The sequence below is a fragment of the Cupressus sempervirens genome, chromosome 9 (assembly GCF_028749045.1).
Source record: "Cupressus sempervirens isolate cs-2001-9-10 chromosome 9, ASM2874904v1, whole genome shotgun sequence".
Lineage (NCBI taxonomy): Eukaryota > Viridiplantae > Streptophyta > Pinopsida > Cupressales > Cupressaceae > Cupressus > Cupressus sempervirens.
This window is the reverse complement of record NC_143126.1, coordinates 222,587,706-222,613,394: the sequence shown is the minus strand read 5'-3', so window position 1 is coordinate 222,613,394 and position 25,689 is coordinate 222,587,706.

The following is a 25,689-nucleotide window of genomic DNA, read 5'->3' as shown; positions in this document are numbered from 1 at the left end:
TAGGTTTTCATCATGGTACTTGCCCAAAGCACCTGTTTGCCAAGTTTTCACTTTTGGATGAATTTTTTCTCTTGACTCAAATTTTTGTGCCAAGATGCTTGTTTGCCAAGTTTTCATCAAGGGATCCATTTTTATTTTTATTTTAAATTTAATTTTTTTTTTTTTTGTATTTTTTCATGACCTTTTTCAAAATTTTTGGTATTTTTTCAGGAATTTTTAGATAGAATCAAGAGTAGTACTTGAAAAGATGCATGCTATTGATGGACATGGGCAATGGTTCACCCTTTGGAGTTGCAAGCTAATATACTCTAGACCCAAAAGATGTAGTAACTACATAAGGTCCTTCCCAATTTGGCTCAAATTTGCCTTGTTTTTCTCTGTGCTATTGTGTCTTGTAGTTCATCTTTAGGACCAGATCATCAAACTCAAAATGATGACCTTAGACTTTCTTGTTATAGCTCCATTTGAGTCAGTTTTGGTAAGCTTGCAAGTGTGTCAAGGCAACTCGTCTTCGTTCATCAAGCATTTCCAACTCATGGAGTCTAGATATTTGGTAGTTTTCATCATCAACAACATCTTGTAGGGATACTCTTAATGATGGAATTTCAACTTCAATGAGAAGTATGGCCTCAGTTCCATAGACAAGAGAGTATGGTGTTGAGCTAGTAGGAGCACAGAAACTTGTTCAATATACCCAAAGAGTTGGATTTAGCTAGAGATGCTAGTCTTGGCCTGAATCATCGACAATCTTTTAGAGAATCTTAACGATGGTCTTGTTAGATGCTTTTTCTTGGCCATTTCCCTATGGATGGTAAATACTAGAATATCCATGGTATATGTTGTAGTTCTAGCAAAGCTTGTCTACCTCTTTTTTTTGGAATTGAGTACCATGGTCAGTAATAATAGCCAAGGGGACTCCATACCGACATATGATGTAGTTTAGAATAAACCTTGACATCTGCTTGCCAGTGGTGAAGGTCAAAGGGACAGCTTCAACCCACTTAGTAAAATATTTTGTTGCTGTGATAATGAACTTATGACCATCAGACGACGGAGGATAAATAGCTCTGATAAGATCAAATGCCCATTGTGAAAAGGGCCATGGTGATATGACTGGTTGTAACTCTTGTGCTGGTGCATGGATTAGATTGCTATGTATCTGACACTTATGACATGTTTTGGCAAAGTCATGGGCATCTTGTTGCATGGTGGGCCAATAATACCCAGCTCTGATAAGTTTCTTGGCTAGACTTAGACCATTGAAATGGCCTCCACATTTACCTTCATGAACCTCATGCAAGGCAGTTTCAAATTCTTGCAAATCAAGGCATTTGAGAAGGGTTTGGTCCAAAGATCTCTTATAAAGGGTGTCACTGATGATGACATATCTAGCAGCTTGACGGATAAAGGCTCGATGATCATTTTTGGATAAGTTGGGTGGTAGGATTTGGGCATGTAGGTAATCATAAATGTCTTGATACCAAGAAGAATTGGGACCAACAAGTTAACACACAAACTCAGATTGGGGGAGCTCAAATGCTAGAATCAAAAGTTGCTCAACAAGGAATTCATAGTGTTCCACATTTTGAGCCATATCAATCATAGAAGCGATTGTAGCCATATCATTAGCTTGCTTGTTGTGTATTCGTAGCTGACGAAAAGAGATAGTAACAAATTTAGACTTAAGGAAGTCGGCCATCTGCTTGTAGGGCATTAGTTTATCATCTTTAGTTTTATAGTCATCATTAACTTGGTGGATAACCAATTGGGAATCCCCAAAGACTTGAAAATGTTGAATGTTCCATTGGATGGCTATATTGAGCCCTGGGATAAGTGCCTTGTATTCTGCTATGTTGTTTGTACAGTGGAATGCAATCCTGTATGACTTGGCGATTATATCTCCTTGAGGAGTGATAAACATAATGCCAGCTCCTGAACCATTTCATGTATGTGATCCATCAAAATAAAGCTTCCATTCATTAGCTACATCCATGTCAAATATGGCTTCATTTGGAAAGTCTATCAACATGGGAGGATAATCTGACATAGGGGCTTCTGCTAATTAATCTACTATCACTTGCCCTTTGATTACCTTTCTATCTACATATTCTATGTCAAATTCACTAAGGACCATGACCCATTTGGCTAGTCATCCTATGAGAGCAGCCCTACTTAGGAGATACTTTAGTGGGTCAATCTTAGAGATGAGCATTGTTTTTTGACGGAGCATGTAATGTCTGAGCTTTTGGGCTGCAAAGACAATAGAAAGGCATGCTCATTCAATTAATGAATAATTTATCTCATAGCCCACAAGTGTTCTACTGATGTAATATATGGCTTGCTCTCTTCCGTGTTCATCATTTTGGGCTAAGAGAGCCCCTAATGTTGTATCTGTAGCAGATATATATAAGATGAATGGTTTTCTTGGAATAGGAACCATTGAAACTGGTGGATGTAGAAGATAATCCTTGAGTTGTTGGAAAGATTCTTGGCACTTCTTATTTCATTGAAAGGATACTCCTTTACGTAAGAGGTGTTGAAAGGAGTGACACTTATTAGCCAATTGTGCAATGAATCTACGAATAGACTGCAATCTTCCTTGTAGCCATCTTAGGGTTTTTAGATTTGTTGGAGGAGGCATGTCAGGTATTGCTTTTACTTTCTCCAAATCCACTTCAATACCTCGTTGAGAAATAATGTAGCCTAGGAGCTTTCCATAGACAACTCCAAATACACACTTTTTTGGATTTAGATGAAGCTTATAGCTTTCCATTTTGGTGAATATCTAATCTAGGATGCCCAAATGCTCTTTCCTTTTATAGGATTTTCAAAGTAAGTCAATAACATAGTCTTCCATGAGGATGTGCATGAAATCATGGAAGATTGTAGTCAATACTCTTTGATATGTTGCCCCAACATTTTTAAGACCAAATGTCATGACATTCCTGTAGTATGTTCCCCAAGGACATGTGAAAGTTGTCTTGAGTTGATCTTCAGGGGCTATTCTTATTTTATTATAGCCTAAAAAGCCATCCATTAGTGATAACATCTCATACCCAGTTGTCATGTCTACAATCATATCTATGTTTGGTAAAGGAAAATCATCCTTGGGACATGCCTTATTAAGATCATGAAAATCAGTGCATATCTAGATACCCCCAGAGTGTTTTCTTATTGGTACTAGATTAGATATCCACTCTACATAATCAATGGGTCGTATGAAGCTAGCATCCAATAGTTTCTTCAATTTAGCTTTGACAAGGAGGGCAACTTGAGGATGCATTTTCCTCAACTTTTTCTTTACTGGTTTCATTCTTTGTTTTAGTTTTAAGTGATGAATGACTAGTTCAAGATCTAATCTGGGCATATCTACATAAGACCAAACAAAGTTGATCTACCTCTCTAGAAAAAAATTGATAAATTCATCCTTCTCTTCTGGTGATAATGAGGTTTCAAAGTGTATGACTTTGGGGTTGTTAGGAGTTCCCAGATTAATCTCTTATGTCATCTCCACAAGTAATGCTGGTCTTTCCTTTAATTGGTGGTTGAATAATCTTCCATCCTCAGGTGCCTCAGGAAGGTTTTCACCATCGGATATGTCCTTTATTTTTACTTTTTCACAGTCTAATGGTGCCTTTCGATTTTCACCAAGAGACCTACTTATGTCTTTTTTTGTTATTTTCTCAATTTTTATACTGGAAGATGTAGTTAGCTCCCCAAAATATGCCATGATGTTTAGATTAATGGAAAATCCATAATTGTAATCACCTTGCAGTACATCTTCACATAGCTCAAAAAATTCTGTGATGGCATCATCATTTATAGACTAATCAAACATTGGTGGTCCTTGTTGGTCCCAATCAATAAGTTTAGGGAAAACTAAGGAAATTCCATCATTAGTGTTGAATAAGCTTTGGTCCAAGACATAGATATGGATATCTGCTTCAATGATGTCATCAGGATCATGTTCAGAAGCAGGAGGGCTTGGATCCCATAATGTTTTGATCCAAGGTGAAGAATTGGTTTGAGTGACAAGTGGACTGACATATTTATCCTCCATAGGTAAGCTATCCAGGTCTGAAAATATATGATCAATACCGAGGGAGGTATCAATATCGTCAATGTTAGATAAAGATTGGGTGGGTTCGGGTTGGATGTTCTTAGATGCCTTGTCATTGTTTGAAGCATTCACCTCCTCAGATGAGGATGACTCAGTATTAGAAAGACCTAAAACAAATGGTTTGAATCCAAGTCCCAAGCTATGAGGTCATCCTAATGCAGTGATGGGTTGAACAATGCCTTTTTTTTGGAGTCCCAAGCCACTATATCCATCATATCCCTTTTTTTGCATGATGGTGAATCTAGGTCCCTACTTGTTAGGGGATATGGGAGCAATTTCTTGTTATGCTTTAGCATTTTCAATCCATGTAGAGGTATTTTCATAGACGTGTTCTTCATGTAGCCCGCCTCCACTGGTGAACACCATAGAAGGTATGTTTTGAAGTGCAAACTTAGTCTTGTTTTGTATAAGTTAAGGTTTACCATATGAATTGGGGGATAAAAGAAGTTTCCCAATGTGAAAGGCATGAGACATGGAGTACTCACCGCAACCTTGGTCTTGTATTTTAAGCTTTCCTTTGGATGCGGGTGTGAGTGTGGAAGGATCAACATAGTTGTAGGACTCTAGGGTATTTGCTGCATGGTTTGTTGGGACCTAGTATGTAGTGGTTCCTCTAAGATTGGCATAGAATTGGAAGGGATCTAGATCACCTGGGATGGTTACCTCTACATTATTATAGGAGAACTTTAGGCACTTCTAATATGTAGAAGGAATTGCTTTTATAGCATTGACCCATGGGCGACCTAGTATCATATTGCAGTTCATTTCTATATCTAGGACCTGGAATAAAGTGTTCTTAGTAGCTGGACCAACTCTGATACGTAAGATGATAACTCTTGTAGAGAAACACTCACCATCATCATAGGCTTTGGTTTTGATCCTTAGAGAGGGATCTACATCATTTTCAAAATAACCCAAACCTTTGACTACTTTAAGTGTACAAATATTCAGCCTGGCTCCTCCATCTATCAAGACACGTCTGACTTTAACATTGTGGACAAAGACTTCGAGGTGGAGGGGATCATTGTGGTTTGGTTTGTCTTTAGGAACATCCCAAGGGGAAAAAGTGATAAGTTGTGATGTAGATAGGTTCCCAACCATAGCTTGGAACTGGGCAACATCAATGTAATCTTGGGATGATTGACTCTTTAAGGGCTTGATCCAAGATCTTTTGATGTTGGGGAGATGCATGCAGTACGTCCAAGATGGATATTTGTTCAGGGGATTTGCTGAGTTGTTCAACAAGGCTATAATTAGATGAAGTAGGAGCAGTAGGTCTACTTGGGGGTGGAGGTCTAGTAGAAGTAGTAGGTCTAGATGGGGCTCCAAGTAGGGTGATCTTGCTATGGCATGTAGTGATAGCACAACGATGGTCTTCAGCCTTTAATATGAATGTGGATAGGTGGAAATCAAACTCATTAAAGCAATTGATGGTGTAGTCATAGCCAGTGCATGTGTAATTCAACTTACCTTGTGAGTTTGAGTTTGAACTTGAGGGTTTCTCTTTTTCATGATTACCCAAAGGATCTTTGAAAATAGTGTGATCAAACTTGGATGCTAATAGTGATGGATCAACCATGCTTACACAATCATCAATAAGGTCTTGTATTGCATGTTTCAATTGGAAGCACGATGAAGTCTTGTGTCCTTTGGTGCGATGGTAATCACAATAATTTTTGACATCCCACCAATTTACTTTAGTTAATGGTTCATCTTTGATTGGGGGTAGCTGCAGGAAGTTATTACTTAGTAACTATTGTAATGCAATCTCAAGTGGTATTCCCAATGGTGTGAATTTCTTGTCTTTGGTTCTAGGATGTCTTCGAGGTTTTTCTTGCATGGAAGTCTTAGTTTTCTATTGTGAAGCTAATGTTTGATTAAAGGTTTGTGAATTTGTAGGGTTTACACATTTCAAAGTCAGTTGAGGTTGTGTTGTGCTAATCGTACGGGCATCCACAATGCCATCATTAGTCACATTCTTGTTTTTGGAAAAAAAAATTGCCTTTCATTACACGAGTTGTTGTTTTTGTTTTCTTTGTTTATCTTGAGGATTCCCTTACAGATAAGAGCATCTTCAATACTAGCCCCTCTTTTCATTATTTTAGAAATGGTGCTTGGACTCTTGATTTTAAGTTCATACATTAAGTTCGGGACTAAGTTTTCAATGCACAAGTTTACTTGTTGTTCTTCAAGAATGTCTTGTCAGCATTGACTAACCAAGCTTCTCCAACATAGTAAGAATGTGATGAATGATTCTCCCATATTTTGTTTATTTGAGCACAAATCAGAAAGTGTCACCTCATTTGTAATGTTGAAGGCAAAGTGGGAGATAATCTTGTCTGCTAGCTCTAACCAAGATTTGATATTACCAGGAAGTTTGGAGTACCATTAAAGTGCAGGCCCACCTAGAGAATGAGAAAACAATCTCATGAGATAAGTGGGCTCATCACTGAGTTCAGTACATGAAGCACAAAATTCTCGAATGTGATCAATAGGGTTTCCTTGTCCTTGGTATTTTTAAAACCTTGGAGCCTCAAAGTGTTTTTGGAATAGAGGCATATATAGACCTTTATCGAATGGATTAGGATGTAGGTCCCTTTTGCATATAGAGCTTGTTTCTTTTGGACTCCCAATGCCTCGACTTGTTTGCAAAGTTGTTTGAATTATTGTAAGACTTCTTCATTGGGGTTTTGCATGAAGGTCTTTCCTTCAAGTCTTTTGTGTCTGTGAGTAGACCGTTTGCTATGGTGAGAACTATGTCTACTTGGTTCTAAAATTTCGGTGTCTGATGAGCTTGATGAGCTGTCGCTAGGGGGTGGAGGTATGTTTGTACCTCGAAGACAGAAGGGTCCCTATTGTTAGGGAACTTGTTGTGGTATTTGATGTGGCACTTATTGTGGGATTGACTAAAATTGTTGTACCATGTGTTGTTGTTGTGCCATGTGTTGTGGTTTTTGTTGGGATACCTCTGTTGGTTGTGTGTGAGACCATGTACATGCTTTCTGTTGTAGAGGTATTTGTTGAGGTTGTTGTGGCACATGTTGTTGTTGTAACAAATGGTTCTAGTATGTGATTTTTTGCTCAAGGCATCTTTGGTATTCTGACTATTGCTTGAGTTGCTATTGTTGTTTAGCAAACATCATTTTTTGTTGTTGGAATTGCTGCTAAAATTGTTGTTGATAAATTCTGTACAAGTCAAGTGGGTTCACATGGGACTGCATATTAGGAATGTTGGATATTTGCCCCACTTGAGATTGTTGTCATTGTGGTTGATGTTGTTGTTGATAAATGGGATGCGTGTTAAGTGGATGTATACTTGGTTGCACCTTGGAAGTGTTGAGTCCTTGTACCACTATAGGTTATTGTTGTCGTGGGGGTTGACTAAGTCCTTGAGAATTGAACATCATGTTTGGATTGTTGTTTTGATACCTTTGTGTGTTAGATGTTCCTTCTTGTGACATCATATTGATTTGACTAGGCGACGTGTCCTTATTGGGAATGGGTGTAATGATAATAAGACTTTTCCTTTGTGTCCATAGGGATGGTTGCACTTGATGTTTCACGTGTTGTACTTATGAGAGGCTCCATAGCATTTGATGTCATAGCACTTGGTAAAGTTAGAAGAAAAGGTGTACTTCATTGATTTTCCTCCAGAGAAGGTATGCTTGGCATCCCTAGAGCACAAGTCCCTTTAGGTGCTTCTTGTTGTTGCATCATGTGACTAAAATCAAGTCTTAATGTCCTTTTGGGATGTTTAGGAATTGCTGGTATTTCGTTGAACAAGGGGTTGACACTAATGTGTTCAAATGTACTTTGGAGGATTTTGATGGTTGATTCTTGATGGGACCTTATAGGTGCCACTATCGTGTTTAAAAACTCCAAAAGTTGTGCACGAATATAGGTTCAAAGTCAGGACTCCATTGAACCATCCCATGTGTGGGGGAAGTATTTGGGGGAAATCTCATGATAGGTGTATTGTTCAAGGTTTGTTCTACCATAGCTTTATTATGAGGATCTTGTGGATACATGTTCAAGGGGTCTACTAGTAATGGTTGTGATGCCTCGATTTGGTCTTTGTCAAAGGTTTGTTGGTTTTTCTTGCTCTTTCTCTATCTTGGATGAGGTTTTGGTTGTGCTTGTGCCTCAAAAAACAAAGTTTGATAAAGTTCCTTAGGTCTCTGAGCTGATTGTGTCCTAGTAAGTGCTCGCATGATACCTAAGAATGCAGATACAATGGAAATTTCGAGTGTTTTGACTGATTTAGAGAGGAAGATATGCAAGATATGAATGTTTTTGGGATTTTTAAGTGTTTAGGGATGTTATGAAATGTGAGGAAATGCCAAATGAATTGAGTTTTTGATGTGCAAAGTGCAAATGTCCTAAGGATGTTATGCAAATGAAAATGCAAGGTGATGTTTTGAGGGTATGCAAAATGAAAGTATGCAAAATGAAGGTTAGGGTTATGTTTTGGACTTGGTAACGACACTAAAGGTAGGTGTATGCAAGGTAGACTATGAAAAGGATGGTTTCCAAGGGTTGATAGTGACATTTAGGATATGCAAAATGAGGGTAAATGATCAAGAAGGCAATTTAGTTGATGGATAATCTAATAGGGTTTGGTAGTGAGAATGATGCTAAGGTTTGGACCATGCAAGATGAAGGGGATATACCACTAAGGTAAGTCAAAATGACATTTGCGGGATGCTAGGGATATGATTATGCTATGACAATGGTATGTGGAAAGTTTTGAACTTAGGTATAACCTTTAGAAAGTATTTTGCCTATGAGTTTAACCTTGTGATAAAGGACTTTGGATCTTGACCAAAAATTGATAAAAGATGACAAGGTCAAATCTATCAAGACATAGACAGATTTTGACCCAAGAAAATGATAAGAAAAGATAAAAAGACTAGTCAAGAACCATTATCCATCAACACTAGGAGATACTCTAAGACTCATACTTTTGTCTAGATTGTTGACTAAATTCAATGGTTTTGGGAGTTCAAAATGATGTTTCAAGGACTCCAAATGGTGGTAATGCTGAGTGGATGTGTGATATGGACAATGGCTATGATGCAAAATGGGATTTTGGGTGCAAGATATGGTTTTGGGTCAAGTGCAGAACGGGGAGGTGTAGAGGCTCCTAGATGTAGTTTTGGGGTCCTAAAGTCCAGTTCGAAGGCCCAAAATGGTCATGCAGGTACCCAAGTGCACCTTAATAGTTCCAAGTGAATTCTAGTAGTACCAACTACATCATTGACACACTTGCAGCTAGTTTGGGTGCAGTTGGTAGTTTCTTGGCGTAGTTGGTGAGCTAGGAAGAATGTTTGCTAATTCTAAAAGATATGGTTGCCAAACTGATATGCCAAGAAGCTAAGATGTTGGGGTTGATGTTAGAATGGGTTGGAAGATGTAGAAAAGAGGTTATGAACTATAGAATGATGTCCTAAGTGAAGGTACTAAAGACTGGGTGATGTAGAATGTAGATCTGGGCAAGCTAGTGCAAGGGGAGCTAACCAGGTACCTAAGGACACTGTTGAAGCCACAAAATGTTATTTGGAACCAAAAACTAGGTCTCAAGACCACCAAGTGCACCTAGATAGTACAAATTGCATCAATGATGCAGTTGGTAGTTTCTAGGCATAGTTGGTAAACTGGGTTGAAATTTAGGCAATTCTGGGAGCTATGATTTGAGGATTGATGTCACAAAGAGGTAAATAGTAGGGGACAGTGTTAGGGCTAGTATGAATGCTAAAAATGATGGTTAGAACACCAAAAATGATGGATAAAGTGGTCAAGATGATGAATAGGTATGCAAAGATGCAAGGTGGTGAAGGCAAAGTGCTGATTTTGAGATGGGAATTCAAAAACCAAGGGAGGTAAACTAAACCTAAAAGGATGCAATATGAAAGGTAATAGATACTAGATGAGGACTAAAAGGTACAATATGAATTCTATGTTATGCATGAATGAGGCCTATACTAGGGTGAATGCAAGTGAAGTCTATGCAAGTGTAAGATCTACGTTTTTCCAAGCACATTTAAGAGCACAAGTCGCCATGTTTTCCAAGGTTTGAGTGTGTTGAACGAAATTTTGCAATGTTTGATAAAGTTTGAAATGTTTTGGCAATGTGTGATTTTTTGACAAGTTCAAATGATATCCAAGGTGTAAATTTAAAAGTTTGGCTTTTATCTTGATTATGTTTTACACACACGCAAGACACATTAAGACAAGAATAGCTATTGTTAAAAGTTAACAAACACACCATAACCTAGGATTTTAGGACTATATCCACTGAATTCCTACTTGAACCAAAGTTTAGCCACACTTATCCAGAGCAGACAACCTAGGATCTTGGCACCATAGGCTCCCCCTTATAGCGCACTCACTTCTTGGGGATACCAAGATCTGCTTCCCAAGGGGCATGACTTCCCAAGGGACTGTTGCCTCTACTAAGGACCATGAGAATATAGGATGTCTTCATGGGCATGGGTGAACCCTTGATCCAGTGGATAGAAATGATTTTGGCCACTAAAACATGGTCTTTAGTAAAGGCATTCTGTTTGGCAAGTGAATGATAAAATTCCTCAGAAGGTCTCCCAACCTCAAGAACTAGGGTTTGATGCACCACAAGGGTACTCGAGGAGAGCTATCACCTAGCAATACCGCCGACATAGCTTTCACTATAACCAAATTTTATATAGCAACTAGAACGTTGACCTAGCTTTTGGCCTGTTACTGCTTTGACGTCGTCCCTTGGCATACCCAATATCTAGTATCTTGGTCCAAGGCAGGCCTCCTATACAAGTTACACGAATTTCTCTTACACCCAAGATCCACGAATGGTGAGGGGAGAGGATACATCCAATGCAACTCCTAGGGATTTAACATTGTAGACATGCCAAGCAGAAAAGAAAAAGGTTCATTTTAAGCACCAACCAAAATGTTATCTAATCTAGGAAATCCTGACACATAGTTTTGAAAGAAACACAAAGTCTTCGACAACATCCTACAAACAAAGCATTAGAAGTTTATAATCATGTCTTTATCCCATGATCACCACACACTGCAAATAGACCATCAGTAGCACAAAATCACCTAGCCTATGTCCTAGAAGGAAATCAAAACCTTATGTGCAGATTCTAATTGATACATGTGCTTACTGTGAACCAGGTGTGCTCTGACAGAGCAGATTGTACCCCAGAAGGAAAAAGTGGCTCAAAACACTCCCAAGTGCACCCAAAAAATGCATACTACATCAATGATGTAGTTGGGGCCTAGTTGGGCATATTTGGTAGTGTTTGGGCACAATTGGGAAGTCAGGTGCAAAGTGTGGGGAAATGGTGCCTAGACAAGACCAAAAAATTTAAAATTTCAAAGCTACACTCCCAAGTGTGCCCAAATAGTGTAGACTGCATCAATGATGTAGTTGGGGCCTTGTTGGGTGCAATTGGTTCTTTCTGGGCATAGTTGGGAAGTTGGAAACAACAGAAAGAGGTTTTGGTGGCTTCTAGACTCCTAAAACTGCTCTGAGGGGTCCCAAGTGCACCCTGATAGAGTAGAGTGCACCCTAGGAAAGAAAGCTAATAGAATGCATGAAAAAATAGCATACAAGCATTTTATTGGACCCCTTAATTAATCTAGGTGTGAAAAAGAAGAGCAAATAGTCATTATATCCTTCCCAGTGAGCTCCTTCCTTGCACCTACAAACACAAAACAAGAAAACCCAAGTTAGATATGCATGTTCGAGTCGGGTTCACCAAATGTGGACCACAAAATGGGTTAAAATGCATAAAATACTATGAGAAATCACAAAACTCAATAATCATACATTAGCACCCAGTAGTCTACGATGAAAGCCAAACTAATAAAGAAAGCAATAGAAACCCCCTCTTTCATTTGTAGCACCCATGTCCTTCTTTCTTCTCCAAATGATTGTAGCTCCAATTTTCCTATAGAACTCACAAGATTGAAGCAAAAGCCTATGATATGGATAATGCCATGAGAATACTAGAAGTGTGATTTTAGTGTGAGAGCAAGAAGTGGAAATGCAAAGAAGTGGGGACTCAAAGATTCAAGAATTCAAGGATTCAAGAAGATCAAAAATGAGAGAAAGAGTGTCCATTTTATAATTGACATGGAGGATGAGAGCATTGGATTTTCCACTCATAGAAATGTGATGTGGCAAGAGATTCCTTTGAGAATCCATGACACATATGACAAAATATGCCAATTGTAGGATTCTATGACGCATGCAAGTCAAACTTGGCTAAATGCAGAAGAGAATCTATGATGCGTCATAAGACACCTCAACCCATTTAAAACAAAGAATCTATGACGAATAAGCCAAATAGGGACTTGCATAAGAGGTAAGCCAAATTTCAAACAAGAATCTGTGAGGTGTCATGTCCAAGTGTCACTATGATGCAATATTTTATGGAATATTCGAATTAAAAATCCTCTTATTCCACAAAATAAAAATTAGTAGAAAATGGAATTAATGATGGAAAATGGAACTTAGGAAATTGTAAATTTCCATGGTTTGCAGATAATGAATCAATTAATTAATAAAATTAATTAATTGAGGATGATAAGGAAGAATAATTAGAAAGAATAATAGCATTAAATTATGGGTTATTTAATCCTATAGAGAAAATTAGTAGATGATTGGCCAAATTGATTAAATGAATGTGACTGCACCCTTTGATGAAAATGTGATGATGATAGATATCGAATAAGATGATGACAAGTAGACCAAAGCCATGGTCGGATTGATTGATTGAAGATGATAACATGCCAAGGAGACATGACACGAATTGATTAATACGTAACATTTAACTAACATTGCAAATGCTACAGTATCGAGGTTGATTGAAAGGTTGATCATAATAACATTGACAAACACTGTAAATATAATTAAAATGGTTGATGATGCCATGATCTGACATTGAGAGCCTCAAAAATGTTAAAGATTGAATGACATGTAGGATAGTTTGACATAGCACTGAGAGCCAGGACAGTACTAAGGTCAGATTGATAAGATTGATAGGTTGATCAGTTTCCAAGGCACTAAAAGCCACAATAATACCTAGGAGCAGATAAATGATGATTGATTTGGGATGTTTGATATGTTTTGGATTGACTAGGATTGATTCTGAGTGATTCCGGGTTGATTTTGGTTGATTTTGAGTTGATTTGAAATGGTTCTAAGTTGATTTAATATGATTCCAAGTTGATATGAAATGATTCTGAGTTGATTTGATATGGTTCTGAGTTGATATGAAATGATTCTGAGTTGATTTGATATGATTTCGAGTTTATATGAAATGATTTCGAGTTGATTTTATATGATTTTGAGTTGATATGAAATGACTCCGAGTTGATTTTATATGATTCCGAGTTGATATGAAATTGATGTGAATGGGGGCACAAATGATAAAGTATGATCAATTTTGACCAAAAGATCAGAGTTAGTAGAATGAGAAAATGGGTCAAATTAGATGAAATCATAGATGCGAACCATTTTTGAGTGTCTACAGATAGAAAAATTCTCCCCCTTTTCAAAAACAAATTCTATGAGATGTGATAGTAAACTTCTCCCTCTTTGACATCTTATGCTGAAGACAATATTCAATGAATATCAATGTACCTCAAGTACTAATTCATTTACAATATGCCCTTGCCAATTCTACATGAGCTGATTAATCTTCAACATGCTCTAGTTGATGAGGCACTAAATTTCATTTAGTGGGCTTCAAATAGGGGAATTACCCGTACCTTACCTCTTAGATAAAAAATTGCATCCTTAGGTAATGGCTTTGTGAATATGTCTACATTTTTTCCTTTTTTATTTAGATATTCCAATCTGAGTTCTTCATCTTGCACCAATTCTCTCAAGAAATGATATTTTATACGAATGTGCTTTGTTTTGGTATGCATCACTGGATTCTTTAGTATATTAATTGGATTGGTATTATCATAGTATATGACTACTAGATCCTTGATCTCTACTTTCATACTTATCAATATTTGTTTGAACCAAATAATATTAGAGCAATTGACCACTACTACCACATATTTTGTCTCTATTGTAGATTGATAGATACAATTATATTTCTTGCTTGTCCAAGACACTAGTCTTTTACCAAGTAAGAATGCTCCACCACTAGTGTTTTTTTTTCATCAATGCTTCCTACCCAATCAACATCTATAAATAATTTTAGGTCCAAATTGCCTCCTATTTTCTACCATAAAAATATTCTTTAGTACCTTTTAGATATCTCATGATTCTTTTACCTACCATCATGTGATTTTCTTTAGGATTTGCTAAGAATCTTGTCACCATACTGACTGCTAATGCAATATTAGGGCTTGTATGCACTACATACTACAATTTTCCAATCGTTGATATGCATGTGGTCTGATCTACCTTTTTGGAATCATCATTTTTGAAAAGCTTATGTCTAGTAGACATAGGGGTTCTAACTAGTCTTGAATCTTCCATTCCAAATTTTCTTAGTATCTCCTTGATATGTTTAGATCAAGTAATGTAGATGCCATCTTTCCTCTATTGAATTTGCAATCCAACAAAGAATTTTATCTCTCCAAACATAGACATCTCAAATTCTTTACTCATTTCTTCTGAAAATGCCTTGCACAAGTCATTATTTTTTGTGAATAAAGTGTCATCAAAAAATATTTTTTCCAACATAATCTTCTCATCTGGTCCTTCTTTGATATATATACTATTGTTATCATTTGTTCTTTGAAAACCAAACTATATCAAGTAGTTGTGAAGTCTTTCATACCAAGCTCTAGGAGCTTGCTTGAGACCATATAATGCCTTGTGTAATTTGCAGACCATGTCCTTTTTGCTAGGATTTACAAAACCTTGTGGTTGTTCAATGTAGATTTCCTAATCAAGAATGCAAATTTTACATCCATTTGACAAAATTTAAATCCTCTGTGAGCTGCATAAGCTAGTAAAGTTCTAACACATTCTAATCTTGCAATGGGAGATAAAGTTTCACCATGATCAATACCTTCTTCTTGAGAATAGCCTTTACATACAAACATTGGTTTATTTCAGGATACTTTTCCATCTTCATTTAACTTGTTCCAAAATACCCACTTTGTGCAAATTACATTTTTATCCTTGGGTCTAGGAACAAAAGTCTAAGTTTTATTGTTATCTATCTATTCTATTTCTTCATTCATTTCTTCAATCCAACTTTCATTATCCAAAGCATCTTTAACATTTCTAGCTTCAAATCTAATAAGTAGACATGTACCTTTCAATTTTCTTATTGTCATTGTTCCATCTGACTTATCTCTAATGATCTGATCAGGTGCATGACGCCTTCTAACATATCTTGCTAGTATTGTTCTTTGGATTTAGTAATTTCATTATGAACTTTAGTATCAAGCTCGGGTCTCATTGTCTGTGACTAGGGTGCATTAGACTCAATTTTCTCTAGATTGGTAGCCTTTAACTACAACACAAGTCCTTCAGTTTGTGACTAAGGTTGCACTATCAACAACTTAGTAGCTATTGGAGATTCTAGGGTCTCAGGAGGTGAAGCCTAGTTTCTTTTAGATAGATTTTTTAGGGTATTAGGATCATAGTAGACAAATCTTCTATAATCCTTAGGCTCTTTTTTGCTTTCTTCTTGACTTTTTTTTGTAAACTCATCAATTCTCACATTTTCACTTTCTTTGATTTTATGAGTAGACAAGTTCAAACATTTGTATTTTTTTACTTCTACAAGAGTATCTTAGGAATATGCCTTCATCACCTTTGACATCAAATTTTCCTTTTCTAAATTCTTTCAAGATATAATATTTGCTACCAAATACTTTCAAGTAACTTACATTAGGTTTGTAGCCATATCATAGTTTATAAGGATTTTGAATTGAGTATTTCTTTAGCTATGCCCTATTTAAGGTATGAACTACAATATTGATAACTTCCTTCTAGTATTTGATTTCAACATTCTTTTCTATCATCAATGTTCTTGCATAATCCATGATGGATCTATTTCTTCTTTTAGCCATACCATTCTACTTTGGTGTGCAAGGGATTGATACTTGTCCTTTAATTCATTTTTAATTGTAGAATTCATTAAATTCATTGGAGATGAATTCACCAACTCTTAATGATCTCAAACATTTCGACTTCTTTTCAATTTCTTTTTCTACTCTTGCTAGATACCACTTGAATTTTTGAAAAGCTTCTAATTTTTCCTTTAGATACATTACACTCATCATTCTAGAGTAATCATCAACAAACAGAATGAAAAATATTTTTCTACTATAAATTTCTATTCCAATAGGTCCACATAAGTCTATATTCACAAGCTTTATGATTTCTTCATAATGGTAGTTTTTTCTTTTGAAACTAGTCTTTCCCATCTTATGAATTTGGCAATTCTTGTGTAGACCCATATCAAGTTTCCTCAAGCTAGGAATACCTCTTATCCTTTTATGTTTTCTTATCTTAACTAGATTATCAAATTTTACATGACATAATCTTTTGTTCCATAACCAAATTTCTCCTGCTTGAGAAATAAAACATGACCTTTCGCTAAGGTCAAGATAAAATAGATTACCTTTTGTTTGTTTTCTAGTCCAACCAAATTTTCTTTTCCATCAAGTAGTTTGGCCTTCTCATTCATAAATTCTACCTTGAATCCAATGTAATTCAATCATTCCACACTCAGTCGATTATGCTTTAGTCCTTCAACCTAATAAGCATTATCACCATACAAGTTTATTGGTCAAAGAAATACATCCTTCTGATTTTATGCAACAAGGTTCACTATTTCCAAATATCACACTACTACCATCATAATATTCCATATATTCAAACATTATTTTTTCTCAGTTATATAATGTGAATAGCCACTGTCAATATTCTATGTATCATTTTTCTAACATGAGAGATAAGTGTCATCATATCTCCTTCATCATTAGATTCATCTTTTACAACAATATATACCATTTCATCTTCACTATTATCAAAATATCTAGCCATAAAACAAGATTTCTTACCTTTGTCCTTGTAGTTTTTGAATTCCTTCTTGCCTTTGCACTTTTTACTTTTCTTTTCATCCTTATTTCCTCTATTTTGGTAGCTAGTAGCAATATGAACAACTTCATCACAACAAAAATAGATTAGAGGAATCTCGCCTTTGAGGGCTTTGACAATTTCAAGATCACTGTCAAAACTTTCTTAAATTTCTCCTTCACTTTATGGATTGATTAATCTTTTCTTTCTTGATCTTTTCCTTGGGTGAGAGTTTGACTTCAAATTCAATATTTTTGGAACCAGGAACATAGTTATAATAGGTATATCCAACTCAAAAGTTGTCAATTTTCCAACTAGAGCATCCAAAATTATTTTGTTATGTGAATCACATCTCATGTACTAAATAGTTGATATTCTAATTGTGTAAATAGGAAGAAAAGTTCTAAATACCTTCCTTGCAACTATTTTTTCATCAATGTCTCCTCTAGATGCTTTGATTGTGCTCACACTTGCTTTGATTCTTTTCACATATTTTGTAATGTTTTTATCTTCTCTCATTTTCATCTGATTGAATTGACCTCTAAGACTTTCTTCTTTGGAACTTCTTACATTGTCATCTCCTCCATGGATTTCTTTTAGTTTGTTCGACATTGCATGACCTATTTTGTACTCTTTTACTTCATCAAATTCAGAATCAGTGATGGTTGCTAGAAGTAACCTCATAAGTCCTTGCCATGTTGCAAAGTTATCTATATTCAACTTAGGAATATATCTTCTATAAGACATCATGACCTTTAGTTTAGGTCCTTGAAACCTTCTCTACAAGCACCAAAAGCTCTAATACCAATTGTTGGAAATATAAGAGGAGTAAGTAAGAGGGGAGGGGTGAATTAGTTACTAAAAAAATAAATCCTAGATCCCTTAGATGTCAGTGCAAAATAATGTCTAAAAACCAAACTCTTATGGTGCTTGGCAAACACGAAAAAATGTTGTAGCAAGGTAAACACTATAATTGCTAAGAAAAAAATTAATATGAAAATCTTAAGATGTTATCTATGATTACTTACTACTTTAACTTAGTTGCAAACACATAAAATAAATAGCATAAACAAATTTTGACACCAATATTTAACATGGAAACCCAATTTAGGAAAAACCATGAATTGCAAATAGTTACTAATTTTTACTCTTTTCAAGTGAGCCCTCTTAGGAGCCAACCCTGTTAAATATTACAAGACACGCATTTAGGTGTCACTCTTTTAGAGTATTTAATCACCCTATTAGGAGTGGCATTGTTAGAGGTCTTTAGACAATTCAATAGAACTACCACCTTGTTGGAGGATTTACAAATAACTATTAAGTCAACATTGTTAATAGATTTAGATCAATGCTACAATGGTTAGAAAGTAACAATGACATGACCTCATTTGGATGCAATTGAATTATTAATTAATTACAGATATCAATTTTTTCCTGTATACTTGATCCTTCCTGATCAAATATATCCTTTCAACTTCTCAAGGATATTCTACTTATCCTTCTAAGTCACTTCTTATTTTCATTATTAGATCTTCAAAATCTTCCATGCATTCACATACTTCACACACTTTGTAACCCTTAACTTGAACTTTTATTTATATCTTTTATTTTATCAAGTCAGCTAGAATACATCTTACAATAAATAATATCCATCTTCTTAGTCGGTTAAAACTATAAAAAAAAATCAATTGAACTCAATATGCCAAAACAAGAAAAATCCTTCGTTAGTCGACCCTACTCGATAGAAACTAACTCAAAAATTATTTTCCTTTGTTAACCAAGTGAACTGAGTTAGCACTACATACTTGCTATGTTCCTTTGGTAACCAAGTGAGCTTGGTTAGCACTGGTTCCATCCAACATTTCCTTCATTTACTGAGTGATCCCGGTTAACACTCATCTTCAAAAAACTTGCCTTTGGTGCCCAAGTGAACTTTGTAGATACTACCTTCTAAACTAGGAAAACTTCGGATCACTCATTAGGAATAGAAAATTCTCTTCAATATTTGAGTGAGCTCACTATATAATGACTAGTAATGATGTGACATTTTGTGTAACATCAAAGACAATACACAATTAATCAATTATTCCAACAAGCCAAGCAAGTGCATGAATTGCTAGATCATGGGTTGATAAGGAAGAGTGTCAGCCCATTTTCAATTCCAACTATCCTAGTGCCAATGAAGGTAGGTAATTGGAGAATGAGTGAAGATTCAAGGGAAATTAATTAGATAACAATCAGTTATAGATTCCCAATCCCAAGAATTGAATATTTTCTTGATTGTTTAGGAGATACAAAGCACTTCACTAAAATTGACTTAAAAAGTGGATGTCATCAAATAAGAATTAAGGAGGGAGATAAATGGACAACAACTTTTAAGACCACTAAAGGGTTGAATGAGTGGCTTTTAATGCCCTTTTGTTTTTAAAATGCCCCCTCTACATTTATGAAGCTCGTGAATGAAGATTTTTCTAGTTCTCTTGGTAAGTTTGTCATCATTTATCTTGATCATATCTTGATTTTCAATAGCACTAGAGAAGAACACTTAAGACATTTGGGTCTCAAATCTCGAAAAAAAAATTGATTATAAACTAACCATAAATATTGAAAAATGTGATTTTATGAAGGAAGAGTTGGTCTATTTTTGTTTTGTCATCTCACAGGGACAGCTCAAGATGGATCCTAAAAAGTTGGAGGCCATACTTAGCTAACAAAAACCTAAGGCTGCATCAGAGATAAGGAGATTCCATAGCTTACCTCAAATTTACAAAAAGTTTATTAAACAATTCAATCATATATCTGCACCCTTGTTCGAAACCATTAAAGTTTAGTTTAGGGAAAAGTTCAAATGGACTAAACAAGTTACTAGGAATTTTGAATTGTTGAAGTAGCAAATTTCCACTCAACCAATTTTTGTTTTATCTAGCTTTGACAAATTATTTACTATTAAATGTGATGCTAGTAACCTTGTTATTGGAGTACTTAGCCAAGAGGGCACACTAGTTTCCTTCCATATTGAGAAACTAAATGAAGATAAGAGGAAGTATTTTCCCTATGACCTTGAAATGTATGCCTTGGTCCAAGCCTTAAGAAATTGGAGGCACTGATTATTGCCTGCTAAATTTTATTTTTATTCAAATAATCAAGCTTTCATTTCTTTTGATTCCCAAGATAAATTAAGCCACAAGCATATGAAGTGGGTGGAGTATTTACATGGCTATACATTCACCATAAATCATAAACAACGAATTGCAAAAAAAGTTGTATATGCACTTCGCCATAGGTTGCTAACTATTCAAGAAGTGCTAATTAGGAGCATGGGATTAAAAATTTCAAGTAACTATACCCTAATGATCTAGATATTTCCAAGCCATATCAAGTTTGTAATGATTTTATGAACCATTTCCATCATGAGTCTTTTCATTTTACCTTGCAAGAAGGCCTCTTGTTTAAAGGCAATTAGTTTTGTGTCCCTAGGGGATCCATCAGAGAAAATCTAATTGAAGAGAAGCACAATGGTTCTTTACATGGCCACTTTGGTGTCCATAAATTAGTGGATCTAGTTAAAAGGTTCTATTGCTGGCCTACTTTGATTAGAGATGTAAAGAGGTATGTCGAATGTTGCATGGTTTGTTAGAAGGCCAAGGGAGTTCCCACCAATGTAGGGCTATACCAACCATTGCCTATTCCCCAAAGAACTTGGGAATGTGTAAGCATGGATTTTTTGGTGGGGTTGCCTAAAACCAAGTAGGGTTTTGATAGTGTCTATGTCATTGTTGATAGGTTCAACAAAATAGCTCACTTTGTTGCACGCAAAACCATTGATGATGCATGTGTCATTGTGAATTTTTTTTTAAGGGAGGTAGTAAGGATACATGGACTTCCTCTCAGCATTTTGTCTGATAGAGACACTAAGTTTATGAGTCACTTATGGAAGACTCTATGGAACAAGTTAGGTACAAACCTATCATTTGGATCTGCTTACCAACCTCAAATGGATGGGCATACATAAGTGGTTAAGAGGAGCCTTGGAAACCTCTTGAAATACTTGGACATGGAGTATGGTAAGATCTGGGATCACATGATTTCTCAAGAAGAGTATGGCTACAATGATACTGTAAATAGGACTACTAGGAAAATTCCTTTTGAAGTGGTCTATGGAGTGCATCCTAGAGGCATTCTTGAACTAAGAGACATGAAGGAAGGTGCAGAGGTCAATATAGTAGCTAAATATTTTTTTCTTTCCATGAAGGAAGTTCATGACACAATAAAGAAGGCATTGGTGCAAAATATAGTAAAGATGAAGCAATGGGATGATGCAAAGAAAAAGATGTTCAATTTTTAAAGAAAAAGATTTTCAATTTGTAGTTGGAGACTATGTCATGGTTCTGTTGGAATTATGATATATTTTTCATTAGTGCAAACACTTATTCTATCCTGAATGCTTATCTTTCTCATCACTTAGTAGAGTTTATCGAGTGAAAAAGGTAAACAAAGGATTCAATGTTTACCAAGTTAAGCAAGGTAAACGAAGAAGATAGTTTCTACCGAGTGACACTATATCTATCGAGTCACCGATGGTTACCGAGTTCCAAGCAATGTTCTGTGGTCAGTATGAATCGAGTCTCTACTTCTACCAAGTGCATGATGATACCAAGTAAAGTAGTGGATGTCGAGTATCAGAAGGTCACCGAGTTATTTCAGTGAATTCGAGTTATTTACTAATGGGGCGACTCAGTAATGTTTTGTTCACTTGTGTTTTGGCTGACCTTGTAACTATCAATATTGGAATGGTATATATCTAATGTATGATATCATTTTGCAAAATATGAAGATATTGGCATGAAATAAGAGAGTATTGTTCACATGTGAAGAAGGTATTGCTATTAGCAGTAGAGCAAAAGGAATACAACAAAATCAACATAGGAGCAGAAAAGTTATAAATATCACATCGGGTGATCAATGCAAAAAGGATCTTATCAGCAAACAAGTTGTAAGTAGATCCACTACTTCATCCTAACAGGTGAATCAATTTTTTAAATTCTTTAACAGGGTAGACTTAAAAGTGTTTTGTAAATCTCATAACAGAGTCCATAGTTCACTGTATGTTTGTAAATCCTCTAACAAGGTGGATCTAGCAGTCCTACTTGCTCCTAATAGGGCAGATCACCAAAAATGATCATTCTAAGCCTTAACCAACCAACTTCATACTGTAGTAATGAAGTTTTGTAGGCATCATCCCCACCCTAGTTTTACTTCCTAATTGGAAGGTTTATGGGTGACCAAATCATTGTGTTCATGTGTTATGAATGATTGATCTTTCATTTATGCAGTAGATTAGATGAATGAATGATGAATGGTTAAAATGTTGAATTGCTTAAAAGTTTTATAAGTTACTAATTCACCCCTCCCTTCTCAATAACATATATTTTCTTGAATATTTCCAACAATTGGTATCAGAGAGTTTGGTTCTCAGGACAAAGTTTGAGAGCTGAAGAAAAGATCAAGAACAATGGAGATATTCAAACTTGACAAAGCTATTGAAAATGAAAAGTTAGATTTGAAAATGATCATGGCTCAACTCAAAGATCAAGCAGTTCAAATGAAAATGATCAAGCAGTTCAAATGAAGCTAATGAGGCAATCAAGGAACTCCTAGCAAAAGAATGGTTCCCTACAGGAAGAAGTAAGAAAACTCAAAAGAGAACAAGATATCCAATCAATCAAGCTATGTGAAGTCTTGGAAGAAAGAAACAAGGAAAATGAAGACTTAGAGGTAAGAAATAGTCAATCCCTTCAACATCAAGATCTTATAAATCAACTTTCCAATGCAAATGAAGTAATTATGAATTTGAGATCTAAAAATGAAGAGCTGAGGAATGATCTGATCACTAAAAGACAAATCAATGAAAGCTTAAAAAGTGACTTGAGATCTAAAAGAAAAATCAATGAAAGTTTGGAAAATGAACTAAACATTGAAAAGCAAATCAATGAGAGAATGATGAAATCACAAGCAGACATGACTCAATTAAATCAGCTAAGTGAGCAAAATCTTCATAGACAAAAAGGCAAAGCTAGACTTGGTTACAAGGAAGAAGGTGAAACTTCCTAAAAAGGTGCTAAAACAAATGAAAGGCCTACTTGTAATCACTGTGGTAAGATAGGTCATACATCAAACAAATGTTGGAGTAATGGAAGGGCAAGGTTCAATGGAAAATGCTTCAACTACAATCAGCATGGTCACAAAGCTAATGAACGCAAAGAAAAACCAAAATTTGAAGGCAATTGTCACAAATGCAAGAAACTAGGTCACAACGCATCTCAATGCAAATCAAAAGCATTTCATCTAGCAGAACAAATTATCAAAGCAATATTTGGTTGGGACTACAATACCTGGTGCAGGTGTCACTATTGTGGAGAATATGGACACATTGGGATAAACTATGCAAGACATCACCTAAGAAAGAAGGATACAACCATAAGATGTTACACATGTACTGAACTTGGTCATATAGATAAGAATTGCATGAATATTGGAAGAATTGAAGATGAAAATAAAGCTAAAGCTAATAACATTTGAAAACAAATGAGACAATAGTGGATTCCTAAATCTATCTAGCAAGACAGTTCAAATAATGGTCATGTCACTCAAGAAGTGGGTGACTCCACCATTTCCAATTAAGACTTAAGAAGACTTAGGAGCTGCATCCTCTAGCCACATCTTAAACAATTCTTGAATAAATAAATAAGGGGGGTGCAAATGATCAAATCAGTATTTCAAATACATGGATCATAGAAAAGTTATCATTCACCAAGTTGGATGTACCGAGCAAGGCTAACTAAAGACCTTACCGAGCTAGGTCAGGAGTATCAAAGATTTTGTTAGACCAGAGAGTTGCAAGGTTCTAGTGAGTAATTCAATGACAAACTGACATGCACTATGCCATCTCAGCTACCTTCATACTGAGCTTTAATGACAATATTTCATTAAAAGGGGCGGAATTCAATTTCATTTTTCACCAAGACTTAAAATACTCAGAGCCAAAAGGATTTCTAGTTGCATGCCAAGCGATTTGAAGCAAAATTCCTGTGAAGTAATTGTTTGAAGAATTTATCATCTACTGAGCAACAATGGCATCTGCAAGCACTAGCAGTAGCAAGGTGAAGAAGGGTTTTGAAATGCTCGTAAAAGGAGTTGAATGGAAAGCCCCAAAATTCAAGGTAGTGCCTGTAGTTGCTAAATCACTTGACCTACACGAAGCTCAATCGAAAATTCCTCCTAAGGTACTTCTTGTTAATGATATTCATGCTCATTTCAAGTGTGTTGTTCAAGAAATTGGTACATTAGATATGGATAATTCCCTAGGTCAATTATGTGTTGATGGAGCTTTAAAACCTGAGCATAAACACTTAGAAGAAAAAGGCTTGACCCATATTCCACACCTACCAAGAAGTTTCCAAGTTAAATGGGTTAGATATGTTCTGAGCCATATACACAATGGTTAGGTGTGGTTGGAGCAACCTGTATTATTAACCAAAAAGATGATTCATAAAATCATGGGTTTGCCTATGCTAAGCAAAGCCCAAACCACTAAAACTCTAGGTTGGGATGAGTTGCAGAAGAAAACCCTAGCAGAATGGGATGGTAGAGGACTAAAACTTACTAATATATCTAACGTGTAACTTCAAAGAATAACCCTTGTAAATTTGGTTCTTTGTTAATTTTCTTATTCTTTTATGTACAAAAGTTTTTTCCATCAAAAGGATCTATAGTATGGAGAAAAGACACTCCAATTTTATATCAGATTAATGAGTTCATAGCAGAAATGGGTGAAAATTTTGAGAAAGTCATGGATAACTATTTTAAAGATTTCAAGGAATGGATGAATAATAGGTTTAGAATTCCTCCTATGCTTGTTGAGGATTATAAAGATGATATATGTTTCATGGTTGACTATGATCATGTGTACATACAAGTAGTCATACCCCGAGTGGCATGGGTAAAACCATTGCCTTATGAATTAAATATTGATGATGCAAGAGACATCATTGAAGCACTGGTAAATGAACTAGCTATACCTAACATCCCTGCCTATGGAACTTATGATGGAGCAAAGGCCAGAATTGAGCTTGAAATCAAGCTACCTCAGCCAATAAACAAAAGCAAGAGGAAGATAGCCAAACTGAAAACTGCTACTGGTACTCTCATGCTAACTGAAGGCAAAGGCAAGGATGAAGAAGATGATGCAGAAGAAGGAGGAGAAGAAGATAAAGAAGAACAAGAGTCTGAAGAATAACATCAAAAGAGGAAAGGTAAAGTAATTATTACCAAACCTAATGTTAGAATTAATAATCTTTCCTTGGTTGTATTTATTTATTTATTGGGATAAACCAAGGTATCCCTTATGTATTATTTATTTGTCCTCTAGTCCACATGTAAAGGACATGTCATTCTTGTCCTATTGTCTACTTGCGAGGACAACTCATTTTTTGTATTTCCTTTA